Below are 14,457 nucleotides of genomic sequence, written 5' to 3'. Positions count from 1 at the left end.
GCAAAATTATACAATGAATAACCGCACATACCATAAGTAAAATGGTTTCTTTACCTAGGCACCATTCAATTTGTTTGAAGACCATGTTACTTTTTCTCTTTCCTGGAACATGGACCAATGATTTCTTTGCCTCTTCCCTAACACTACTGAAAAACTAAATTTTCTTCAATTTTCAGAAATATTGAAGATATAATTATGCATACTTAAAAGTTGATGTGGTCTTTAGAGGTTTATCTTTCAAAAAGCTATAATCTACCCAAGCAACTGACATAACATGAAGCAACTCTATAGTGATATATAATGAATTGATAACTAAGGAATATTCCAGTTTCTTTCACATGCTGGAGAACAATTTACTTCCTCTTATTGGTCACCAAAATAAAATAATTGTGGTACGATACTTCCTTTTCTGATACTTAGCTGAAATAAGATGAGAAAACAGAATCTTTTTTTTCTCTTAAGCAATTATTATTATTTATTAGATTTGTATGCCGCCCCTCTCTGCAATTATGGTTTGTGGCATTTCCAAAATGAAGAACAAAACAAGCATTAAAGTACTATTTTATTTTAAATGAATTAAACATTATTTTGTCTCAGACATGTAGCTCTCTGTTCATTAAAATATCATCTTTGACTACATGAAACAGTAATTTTATCTTGATCAGCTTTTCATGTTCTACTATGAGCTTCTTTACGTAGTACTTTTTAGATGTGCACTTTAAATGATTGTTAAGCATACAACAGATAAAACACAATAAATTATGATTGGATGTTTCCGTGGCTTATTATTAAATGATAAAGCTACATTTTACTGTATCCAATGAATGTACTTAATTATACAAAAGATTATGAGAATTATGGATACTACAATATGCAAGATCTTGCTTTCATAAAGACTTTTCTTATAGCCTTCAGGTCTCTTCCAGGTTATGACTATGTAAACCAAAGCCCTAAATTCTGAGACAAATATTTTTGAAGAACATAAGCAAGTCCAGAATTAAAAAAAAAATCATTAGTAAGAAATTATTATAGTAGAAGAGAGCTGCTTTTTGAAGAAATCAGATGAAAACTTCAATAAAAAGTACAAAACATAAAACACTGAATCTTTGATGATACTGTAAAACAATTCAAGTTTTTTTCTTCTTCTATGAGATGAAACACTTCTCAACTTCCCCAAATACCCACAGTATGTCAGCAGTTAGCTTCTGCAAAGCACCATTAAATATGGAAGAGTTAGCACCATATATTTTCAGGATCTAACTGACAACATACATTGCTGACAATCTGAAACATGGAAATCTGTGTGGTACAGTCATTATAAACAATACATGGCAACTTATGATTATCCATACAGTACAATACAGTCACTGATCAATGAACCTTTGAATACAGTACAAGTCACATCTGAACACCCTGTTAATACTAGAGCATGCTGTAGATGTTAGAAGCATCTTGAGAGTACCACAAGACTTCACTGTTTGGCTGATTTTCATTCCTCTTTGAAATTCAGGGTCTGATATTTACATGGTCTTGATAGGAACATTTCAATAATCATATGGCTGGTTGAAAGCAATGCCAAATAGTCAACCAGCTCCAAGATATATTTAAAGAAGAAAACAATAGGGAATACAGAATGTCATGTACCCAAGTTTAGGCTTTTTTCTTAAATTTCCCCTTTTTCCGCTGTGAAACTGAAGAAATGTGGAAGAATTTAAGAGATGTCTGAACAGTATAGTAATCAGTCTGGTAAGCAGTCAACAGAACTGTTCAATATTTAGGAGCTAGCAGCTTTTACAAGAGTAAATATAAATTTGACATTATCAAAAGGGAGATGGAAATTACCCTATTTTTCCTGCTACAGCAACATTTTAAATGGATGAACACCTATGCATTTAGGATTTAAAAGCAAAAACAAAAGCCACAATTTTGGGCTCATTTTTCTTTTAATTGCAGAAGCATTCCCAATTATGCAGAGAAAAGTGTCCTACTGTTGAAAGAGGGAGCACAGGAGACACAAAAATTCTCCCATAATCGTTCATGTCTTAATACATATTCTGGATGTTCATTGCAGGACTCTCCAGAACAAAGTAGAATGTAGTAATTGACCTTCCCCTTTCATCACCAGGATCTTCAAAGAAGGAACACTTACATTCATTGAAGAAGATTGCCTCCAATCCATATTTTCTACTTCAGTGACTACTGCTGGTATCATAATTCTAATCTTCTGGTTTCTTCCGTCATATATTAATCCCATTTTCAATTTTCCTATTCCGCTTCATCCTAGGAAGCACACTAGTTCTATTTTCTTTTAATCTCGTACTTGTCATTGAACTGAAATGGGAAGTTATGTTCTTTTTCATTTGATATGTTTTCAAACTTTAATTGTATTCATACAATATAAATATCTCATTGCCACTACTTACAACGCTTTTTGTATTTTTGCCTTTAACATGATACTCATTGAACAATAATTTTACAGAAGATCGGTAACAAGACTGGATACTTTCCTATTGGTTTTGCCCTACCTTCAGAAGAAGTCTAGTAATGTTTGATTTTCCTGATTCCCAGCTAAAAAATTAATTTGTCTTCAAGTTTCACCTTAAAGTTATCATTATAATACACAATTGTTGTTCTCACAGTTGGCAATACTGTAATTTTCAAGATTTTCTTAACTTTTTAACTCAGGCTAATTACAAATCAACCCAAGCAATAATTATTGTATCTGGAAATCAGTAAAGTACTTTCATTTTAAATGGAAGCAATTTGCACTGTACATCATTGCAGTGATTTACTGAGATCTCATTCAGTGAAAATATATAATATAGCTATTTTGGGACCAAAGAAGACAGAATCCCCATCCAAGAACTTAGTAAAACTTGCAATCTGTAAATACCAATCACCTCTAAGATCATACTAAATGCATGGATGTGTATGTACTTAAAACTACTTTCATTGTAATGTAACCCAAATTGATACCTGAATATAAATCTGTTGTGTATCCTACTCCCTTGTATCTTGTTTTGTGGGAAATACATTCCTCTTCTAGTCAGTAGTATCTTCAAAATATGTATTTATTTGTGTGTGCCTGCTCTTCCATTTTTATAACTGTCAACACTGAAAATATCTTGAAACCAGTTCTTTCTTGAGAAAACAGAGATAGCAAAGTGTAGAATTTACTCATTGACTTCACTGTTGCAATTACTATTGCTTATTTACATCATTTCCCTCATTATGTCACTTCAATATAGATTTGTTTTGGTACGTTCAAATATACTGTTATATCTACATCTATTTTTTTTTTTTAGATTCAGAAACCTTCTCTTGAATATAGGCCAATTAACAATGTGGTTGTTCTTGGTAATGAAGTTAGGATACTTTTGTGTTAGTATGATCTGTTATATATAGTGAGGGACCCCTTTCAAACAGACACAACATAAGTAGAATTCCTGTATGTTACCATGTTAAAGGCATAATGAATAATACATCTTGAGTGAAGACTACAATGGCTCAAATAGATGATCTCTGAAAGTAGCCGGGCCTTAACTTGAACTCTGTGGTGTCTGTTCTTGAACTGCAATTATGTAAAGCAATCATGTAAAGAGACCCTGAATTTTTAAAATGATTCAAAAACAATTCTGGTATTCTATTAAAAATAATAATATAAGCCAATAGATAGGGCTTTCCAGTTAAAATTATGTCTATAAGGACAAATCTTGCACATCAAGAAAAGTATATACCCTAAAGTATTCATGCAGGCATGATTACATATTCCACACCTATGCCATTTCATATCTCTAGTATATTGAGAGAACAGGGTACATAGGAAAAAAGTGCTAAATTACAGTACATTTGCCTTTTAAATATATGTTAACAATAAAACAGCAAAACAGATTGTTTGAAAACAGAGTCAGTATTGTACAGTAAGTTCACATTTAATTCTTTACCATGTCTGGAATTGTAACACATGCATTTTATTTCCATTATTTTATTCCATAGGACCAACATTCTTCAGAACACTGATCTACCTTTAAAACAATTTTTTCTAAGGAAAATATTAAGCATCATATAAGTTTAAGAAAATTCCTTTAATTAGTATTACATGTACTCAATTACATTTACAATTTCATGCCATGACTTTAACACACCTTTTGGTTAAGAATATCTACTGAAAAATAGTACCATTCGGGAAGAATACACACAGAGGATAAACTGATACCTGTTATGATTGATTTTCATTAACTTGATGGTTGTAATGCTGTACTCTGATTATAGATGCAATTGTGAAAATACTTTTACACATCTATGGAAGAATACTAAAATTATGATTAAAAGGACTCCACATGCTGTTAAAAGAAAACCCCAAAACCACATCACTGACTATTGTTAAACACTGCCTGTGTGCCACTACATTTTTTTAATGTATAAAGGAAAAGCAGCACATCGGTTTTTAGAAATACTTTTACAAGAAAACTTTAACTTTTGTTTAAAAAAGGATGTAATATCTAGTTGAATAAGACTTCCAAAACGTTTAGTTTATCTTCTACTAACACCCTAAAGTGAAATACAATCTGAAGATAATTTAACTTAACTATAGAAATTACAAAAAATAAATTGGCAAATTTGTCCTGGATTAAGTTATTTTTGATTGGATCCAAAAAAGCTCATACATGCGTCTTTCTAGATGCAATTGTATGGAATCTTCCAATCCCAGGAGCAGCTCTTTACAGGAGCTGTAGTAAGATGGTACTACAGGGCGGACAGTAGTATGACTGCTACCATGATTGGCCCTTTGAATCTTGCTCTTTATCTTTAATTTGTCATCTTTGTAAAACATATTTTCATATTTTTATTGTACATTTATGGGCGAGGGGAATTGCTAGTTTTCTAAAAGATGTTATGTTTATACTGTTTCACTCAAGAAGCAGCTCTTCGTGTATGTGCATACATCCACACCCACACCCACACGCATACGTTTGTCACAACTGGCAAAAGGACTAAATATGCTATTACGATTAAATATATTTAGCTTAATTTTATGTTGATAGACACCAATACCCTTATCAATAGAATGCTTAGAAGTTGAAAAAAAATACAGAATTCAGGATTGTTCAGAAAGATGTCACTGCTGCAGCTATTCTATGCAACTGGGATAATGAATATATTTATTAAATCGAAAAGAAACATTTTGATTCCAAAAGTTGCTTAATTGGGATTATTTCAGTTTAAAAAATGGGCTCATTCAGACAGAATGCAAAACACAAGATCTAGTGTAAGCCTCCAATGAACATTTCCTTATCTCCGAACAGCCGGTGCAGGAACATCAATTATTTAACTGGGTCTGCACTCATACAGAGAAGGGAACTTTATATGGCAGGCTAAAAAGCTGGATGTTGCCATGTTGTTTATATGTACATTTCTTAATTCAACAAAGGATGCACATACAGAAGCCAGCTTCAGTATATGCATGGTAATTAGCTAGATCAGGATTCAGGAGTATTATTCAAGACTAAAAATATTTTTAGGTTCTTATAAATAATCTCATTAGCATTTATAGGCTGATATCTAGGCAGTGTATGTATTTAGAGAAAGAATTTATGTCTATACATTATTTTAGTATTTGAAAATTGCTCTGACCTTGGTATATAATTTTTCCTGTGGAATTTAACAATATGAGGTGAACATTGAACACCAAATTTAAGATCTTCTAGTAAGGTAGAGCTAATACATTGACACCTAATGGCAAGACTCACTATTAAATAAAACATATATCAAATTAATTTATCATGTACCAACTAATAGTTAATATGAAAATTCTCCAGAAACATTCCCCAGCCCTGTGAACTTTTCATATAATAGCATTCTGCAACTGGAGGAGTATATGTAAGTGAATGTTATACCTGTTCTTCTAAAAGCATCTCGCTCTTTTCCATTTTAATATGGCTAAACTACAATAAGTTAAACTAACTTAGATATGTGAATACTATATTATATTGATCTGACTGAAGCAAGTTTTGTATGGATGCAATTGTGTTGCAGCATATGTAAGCTGAATGACAATTTTTACTTTCTTATCTACCTATATTGACACATTTCATCCATCATGGTAGAAAAAAATCCCATGATATGCCCAAAACTCTATAGCTTAAATCACACGAATTACTTCATCCACTGTTGTAAATTTAACACAAACCTAAAAATAACTTCTTGTGCTGTTCTTGCCCATTTTAAATGTCCAATGTCTTTGGTGTTTTTCAAAGTCTGTGGATATATATGCACATATTTGTCCTAAAAAACCTATCTAGATGTCAACAATTTAATATTTTTTAAAGTTAAAAATGGTTCAGATGTATCCTTACCCTGCCATCTTTTCATCAACTTATGTAATTCTTTAGCATATGACTAAATACAAGTTAGGCACCAGGCAGTGGCCACATTCATGAAAAGGTATCTTCATTCAGCCACCATTTATTTTAAACAAACACCCTGTAAGGACTACACAAAAATGGGGGTCGGGGAACTATATGTTGAAAACTCAGTGCTAATAGTATTTATAAAAGTGCAGTGCTCCATATAGTAAGAAGAAAAGTGACTACAAGTACTTAAAGTGCTAGCTTTCAATCACAATTTAGATTAGTATCCCAAACTTAAACTGTTATGGGACAAAGAGAATAAAAATAAAATCCAAGAGCACAAATGCTGCACATGCCATGGCAAAAGTGCTCCACATTACAATTTGCTATGTTTAAATAAATATGTAATGTCACTGTTCAGCCTGCAATTATGTACACACTTACAATATAATACAGATCCATAAACCATCACAGAAGACAGAAAACAAAAGCATGACTATTTATTACCTTTCTGATATCTGTGCTATTATGAAGAAAGACCTCCAGCTGAAAAGTCCTTGCAGAACTTTAGCAAGAGACTAATGAACTGGCTTCATCATATTGTTTGCAGAAAAGCCACTCTAAGGCTATGCTATTTAAAGAATGGTCCCATGTCTATCCTTACAAGATACTTATTTGCTTATACATTAAGGTTCTTCCTGATGACTAGAACAATGAATGGTGAATGTATCGCATTACAGGTAGTCCTCGACTTAGGACCATTTCTTTTGTGACCATTCAAAGTTATGACTGGTCCTTGCACTTGCAACCATTGCAATATCCTTGCAGGCGCATGATTGCGATTCAGTTACTGGTGTGTTTACAAGAGTTGGAGCATCACAAGGTCATGTGATTGCCATTTGTGATGTCCCAGCTGGTTTCTGACAACCAACATTAAAGGGAAGCTGGGACAGATGTTGCAAGTCACACTCATGTGACAACTTAGGGACAACATTATATAACAACAAATTATTGGGTCCCTCTTGTGATTAGTAAGTCAAGACTACTTGAACAAGTGCACTCTGCATGTAAAAAAAAAAAGGAACACTTTCTTGTAAGCAGGAATTTTCTTTATACTTCCTTTACTCCGTATTAGAAGCTGATCCAGCAAGCACAAGAAATTCTATGAAGATCTTAGTGTCTGTATCTTTACTTCTACAAACTTCATACCAACATTTTTATTTCTTTCTAAAGGGTTAAATCAGGATGTTATTTCATCATGTAAAAGAAACAGGCAGACTGTTATTAGAATACCAAGTATAATACAAAAACCATCTAGCTGCTCTATGGGCAAACAGGATTATTGTAGCCTGTCTATTGTTTCTATAGTACAGAGTATCAGTTACTTGTTCAGCTTTTAACAGATAAATGTAGAACACTTAATATCTAAGAATTTCTTATGTATTTTGTAACATCTCTACCTAAAATGATCCACCTATTCTGAGCATTGTAAGAGCAAACTGTAAGTAGAGTGAGTCTATAGACTAATAAAATTACATCCTTAAAAATAATTTATGTATGATTTTTGAATTGCAACAGCTTGGCTCTACATGTCAAAATTACAGAAATAAATAAGTTTCTTCTAAAATTTCTATTTAATAGTTACTTTAATCATTTTTGTCTTACATCAAACCTGCTATGCCACAAAAGGAAATATTTAAAAAGACTTGAGGTTTGCTTTACAAAATGGCATGATGCGCTAGTCTTATTTGAAAATAAATAAAGCTTTAATATGTGAATGGTTATTGAAAATATAACACCGTGAAACTTTCACATTCTTATTAGCTTTTCTACTGAAATACATTTTTTAATTTATACATTCAGCCACTAGTCTTGCATGGGAGGAGGCTGTGCTATAGCTGAAGGTGAGGTACATAGGGGCAAGGCATTTTAATTTTTTTGTTATCTTTTTATATGTACTTGTCATCCCTGTATTAATTTGTGTTGACATTTTTATTTATTCTCTTTGGGAACAAGCAGCTTATCAGCCAAGTATAATAGTTTCTTCTAAAATTCTTCTAAAAATTGAGGTCGTTATATTGTAGCTTTGATACAATCATCTTTGTTGTACAGAACAACTCCTTATAATCAATGTTCAAATTCTCTATTTTAAAATTTAAAATTACACTGCACATTATAGCGCCCAACTATTTCCCCTTCTTTTTTTTGCAATCGTCTTGTACGCTGTCCAAAGTCAACTAGGAGTTGGGCGGCTTATAAATTAAACAAATTAAATTAAATCTGTTATAGAATAAGATGTTGGAGGGATTAAACTGAGGAATTATGTAAATTATAGCATCATATACTGGAGACAGATGTTATGGTTTATGATGTTTATTTCTTTTTGGTGGGTAAGTTGCCATCTTCCAATGCTTCGTTGATGGAATATTAGTTAATTTTTAATTTTTTTTCCTGGTAAAATAGGTGTTATGATCTTACTTGAATACCTCTTCTTATCCGGTGGAAACAGCCTTCAGGAACAGGAAGTCCTCGATCAATCATCTTGAGGATCAAGTCAGTGAATTTGAATACTTGCTGGAAGCCACCCCAATAGCCCCAGATCTGATGAATCCAAAGACTAGACTCGAGTGGGGCAATTCAGTGAATGGTATTTACACTGAGCAGTCTCTCCTTCCTGTGGCTCAGACTATAAATAAATATCAAGTTGAAGGAATAAGAAAATTAAGAGAAAAGGTAAGGAACTGAAGGCTGGTTCCACCAAATGAGAAAAGACGTTCAGGTAAGATCACAATGCCTATTTTCCATCCTGAAGTAGAACTAGCCTTCAAGAATGGGACATACCACAGAGGTACCAAGGGGGGGAAGGAGGAGCTTCTGAGAGGTCTAGTGAGTGTCCACCACCTGTTGCAGGACCCTCATGCCGAAGATGGCATCCGCTGATGCGAAAGAGTCAATTTTGTAGTGGTGAATGAACTGGGAAGGATGGGCCCAAATGGCCGCCCGACATACTTCCTCAAGTGAAGCCTGCATAGTCCAGGCTGCACATGCTGCCATGCTGCTCGTTAAATATGCTGTGATTCCTGAAGGAACAGGTAGAACAGCCAATTCATATGCCTTGGCGATAGTGTTCCTGATCCACCAACCTTGAGTGCTCTTTGCACATCTAGCATATGCCAGCGTTGGTCTGTTAGGTGGGCAGGGTGGGCGCAGAAAGAAGAATAAGCTCCTGTGATTGATGGAAGACCAAATTGTCCTTTGGAAGGAAGGATGCATCAAACCCTAGAGTCACCTTATCTGGCTGAAGGACGCACAGGTCACATCTGACTGAGATTGCTGACAGCTCCAAAATGCATCGTGCCTTATTAGGTCCCCTTTCCAATGCTCTGCCCTCCTTACCCCCCTCTCTCTGCATCTGGTTCCCCGATTGACTCTGCGATCTGGGAGCTAGTGGCGCTTGTGATGCCAGGTAAACTGGCGGTGCTGGGGCTGGGCTGATCAGTCCTCCTGTGGCCTGTTTCTTAAGAATGGGCACCACAAGAAGCTCCAGCGGTGCCCGCCACCAAGGAAAACCACAAGGTGGGAGAGGGAAAGCACTAATTGCCCTGGAGCCATTTATATCTGTTGAGTGGCCATCACAATCTTACTCTACCATCAGAGATTGCTCTGTCAATGGTGTCTTACAAACTCTTTCCAGCCGGCCATGCGGCTGACACGCAGGGTGAGCTTCTCCGGGGAGGAGGGAGTTAGCTGCCAGAGTTGAAACGGTGAATGGGCACCGCAATCTTACTCTAGCAGTGCCTGTGGTTTTTTGAAGTAGTTTTTAGCCCATTTGGGATGGGGTTCCGCAGGTCAAATGCAGAATGTTCGGCTTGAAGGGCCAAGAAGGAATCCCCGTCCCGCTTGAAACTATTGTGTTAAGCCTTAATAAGGGCTGTTGTGGTAAGCAGATGTTAAACTGAAAAAGAAAACTGATTTAGGAAGCAAGAAAGGAATCTAATTAGCCAAAGGCTAATGTGGTAAACAGAGAATGAATTAATAAAGAAAACTAATTCAGAAGAGAAGAAAGGAATCATAGTGATCTAAAATTGCAGGAAAGAGAGCAGCTATGACTTTCTATGGGGCAGTTCCCAGCAAGTATTCAAATCCACTGACTCGATCCTCAAGATGATTGGTCAAGGACTTCCTGTTCCTGAAGGCTGGTTTCACCTCAGGATGGAGAATATATATTTCTGCACAGAAAACTGAAATCTATTATTTCTGATGGGAGAAATATTTGCAATAATGCCAGTAATAGCAATGATTGTAAATCTTTTTCTCTGCCAGATTATTCAATTTCCTAGAAAGATAGTTAATTAAGGACTGGAGGGAAGATTGTTCAATTACAGTCCATCTCTAACAAAAGAGCCCAATCTCAGTAGAGGTTTGGTGGCTATTTTATCTTGAAGTATAAACAAAAATTTTCATGAAGAATTGCTGCAGGCAAGAACTTTTACAAATGGAAATTTCCCATCTGTTAACTGAAATTGAATAATTTGATACTGAGTAATTGCTTCTGCAGAATATCTGTGAACTAATTTGTTTGATCTACTAGGAAGAACAAGCCAACTCTATTTAAACTCAACCAAGCTTACTGCGATGAAGATTTGTGCAGTGTAGGTAAGTAAATGCAGGGTAAGTAAGTAAATGGTTACAATCCCTTTTGTAGGCTTAGTAATTCTTAAAAAAAAGAGTGTGCAGAGTAAAAATGCAACAAATAACTGCATTGTGAATATGATTCTTCCTATATTCTGAAAAAATATCCAGAAAGGAAATATTGTTATGCTTACAAATTGTCGTGAATGTTTTGCTGCACTTCTCCCAAGCAACCTGAAAAAAAATCTATCTATTCAGCTGCTTATTCCCAAATCTTTCTATAGTTGCTTTTATCAGCCTAATGCACATCTAGTCAGGACAGCCAATAGTTTGGATAGTGAGAAGGCTAAATGTATTGCACATTGTGTAAAAGAAAATACTGTCTTTGGAAGGTCATGACTTAAGATCCAAGTATGTTCCTAGTTTCTTTTGCTTCCCACAGGAGCCTATCTTGGATTAAATGGCAATGCTGTAGGGTTAACACCCCACCCCCCCATTCATTTCTTTTCCATAAAGGCCGGATTTTATCTATGCTTATTACTACATTTACCCTTACCAACTCCCTTTAAGAATACAGTATTCCGAAAGTTCTGAAAATTTATCCTGCCTTAAGATGTTTATCTAATAATATCTGATCTATGCATTTAAACTATTTTGATACTGGAATAGCTGCTTTGAGATGATCAATCAAGTGATAGTATAGCAAATTCTGATGCAAGGCCATGTCCTATGTCTTCAATTACAGGCACAGCACTATCTTAAAACATGCAGGGAGAAGATACCTTGCATTTTTTGCAATTATTGATTATCTATTGACAAGCACAGTATCCTTCTATTGTAATGAAAGTGTATGCATAATACTGACTACCAAGCAAGAGAATGAGTTTTCTCTCGTTCATTAAACCTTCCACATTTTTGCAGCTTTTTCTTAATACACTTCCCTGAACATTTTCCAATTGCTATATCAGACCTATTTAGATATTAAATAAGGGAAAATGAATATGACTTATATTTGTAAAATCTTATACCCTCTTTTGAAAAAAAAACAAACCAAAACTTTAGTAATATGTATGAACTGAAAAATAAGCAGCCTTCTTTCCTAGTACAGTGGTACCTCTACTTAAGAACGTAATTCGTTCCATGACCAGGTTCTTAAATAGAAAAGTTCTTAAGTAGAAGCAATTTTTCCCATAGGAATCAATATAAAAGCCAATAATGCGTGTAAACCCATTAGGAAAGAAATAAAAGCTTGGAATTTGGGTGGGAAGGAGGAGGAAGAGGAGGAGGACAGTCGCTGCTGAAGGAAGAAGGTAAGGTGAGTGGAATCAAAAATATCCAAAACTTTAAGGCTTTAAAAAAAAAAGAGGTATTCTTCCCAGTGCGAGGCTGCCTCCCATACACTGCGCCAGAGAGAAATGGCAGGAAACTAACCAGACCTTCGTGATGCTCTCAAATTTCCTGGGAAATTTTTCTGGGCTTGGGTTCTTAAGTAGAAAATGATCCTTAAAAAGAGGCAAAAAAATCTTGAACACCCAGTTCTTATCTAGAAAAGTTCTTAAGTAGAGGCATGCTTAAGTAGAGGTACCACTGTACTGTGTTCCACTGTTCTTAAGCACCTTACAATACACATTAAAGAAATCTAATGAGGAAACTGTAATACCCACTTAACATGTATTCAGTTTACCCAGAGGCAATCAGTTTACATGCAAAATGAGAGGAAAAGATAGAATCTAGCAAACATTTTTGTAAATATCTATTTTCACAGCAAGATTATTCAAGTAGCAATAATTCACCAATAGTCACTTTCTACCCTAACTGTGAGTAGCAATTCCTCTTTGTTAAGAGTATTAACCATGAAGGGGCCAAGAGTATTAGCCATGAAGGGGCCTCCCTGTTGGAATCAATACTATGTTCATGTTTTGTTTTCGTCAGTATATCCTAATATATGCTTAATCATTCATATCATAGTGAGCAAATATGGCTTAATTTTTTTATAATGAATCAAAGATTATCTAGCTTAAGATAATTAATAATTGTGGCCATTTTTCTCCATTTTCTTTCAGGAAACTTCCACTTTCCTTCATTATAGCATCACCTTATCTTTTTAATAAAGTCACTGCTTCTTCTGTACTTCTGATTTGTTTGTGTTTTTGCCACATACAGTGGTACCTCTACCTAAGAACGCCTCTACTTACAAACATTTCTAGATAAGAACCGGGTGTTCAAGATTTTTTTGCCTCTTCTCAAGAATCATTTTCCACTTACAAACTGGAGCCTCCGAAACTGAAACCGGAAAAGGCAGGAAGAAGTCTCTGCAAGGCCTCTCTAGGAATCTCTAGGTTAATGGGACCTGGTTTAAACCAGGGCCGGAAAAGGCAGGGAGAAGCCTCTGTGGGGCCTCTCTAGGAATTTCCTGGGGGGAAACAGGGCCAGAAAAGGCGGGGAGAAGCCTCCATGGGGCCTCTCTAGGAATCTCCTGGGAGGAAACAGGGCCTCCACCTTCCCTGTGGTTTCCCCAATCACGCATTATTTGCTTTTACATTGGCTCCTATGGGAAAAATTGCTTCTTCTTAGAAACTTTTCTACTTAAGAACCTGGTCACGGAACAAATTAAGTTAGTAAATAGAGGTACCACTGTACTTTGCTTCTCCTTCAAGAGAACTACCTCATTCTGCGGAGAGGGGCGGCATACAAATCTAATAAATAATAATAATAAAAAAAAATTATATCTTGTTTTCCTCTGTCAGTTCTTCATTGCTTCTTTAGACCCAACTTTTCTATATGCTTTCCCCCCCTTCCCTCTGATTTCAATGATATATTTTCTCTTCCCAAATTGACTGAAAGCTCCTTCTTGCTAAGGCCCCCCTCTGCTGCTCAGCATGAAATATCCTGGCTCAGCCTCTGCATCATCATCACCACAGCTCAGCAAGTGAGGGGCAGATTTTATCAATTAAAAAAAGAAAAGAAAAGAAAACCCAAAACAAACCCTCACTAAAAACAAAACTACTGTAATCCAAGGCCTTGGCTTCTCTTTATCTTCGTACTGCTTCGTTAAAACAAACATATTTTTTCTGAAGTAAAGGAAATTGAAATTTTTTACCCCATCCAGTAAGATACAATTTCATATCTTTAAAGCAAGCTCATACATTTTTGCCAGAAATAAGAATTTAGAATAATTAAGCTGCATTATGATAGAATACTAGTATACATAAAGGCTTTTCACTAACTAAATATTAAGCAAATTAATCAAAGATAAACCAAGTAGCAACCCACTGAAATATCCAGCTTCAAATAAAAATTTTAAATGATTGTGTAGCTGTAACTTAATATGAAGTTTCATCTTTTGTTTCTAAATTAACTCAGCCTATTATCTGGGGCTGTTTTTCAGGTTTCATATGAAAAATATGAATACTTTCTCAAGATTTGTACTTGCATCTTTTTTAATAAAAAATATGAATATTTAATACAGGTATCC

The sequence above is a fragment of the Erythrolamprus reginae genome, chromosome 2 (genome assembly GCF_031021105.1).
Source record: "Erythrolamprus reginae isolate rEryReg1 chromosome 2, rEryReg1.hap1, whole genome shotgun sequence".
NCBI lineage: Eukaryota > Metazoa > Chordata > Lepidosauria > Squamata > Dipsadidae > Erythrolamprus > Erythrolamprus reginae.
This window is presented reverse-complemented; position numbering follows the sequence as displayed.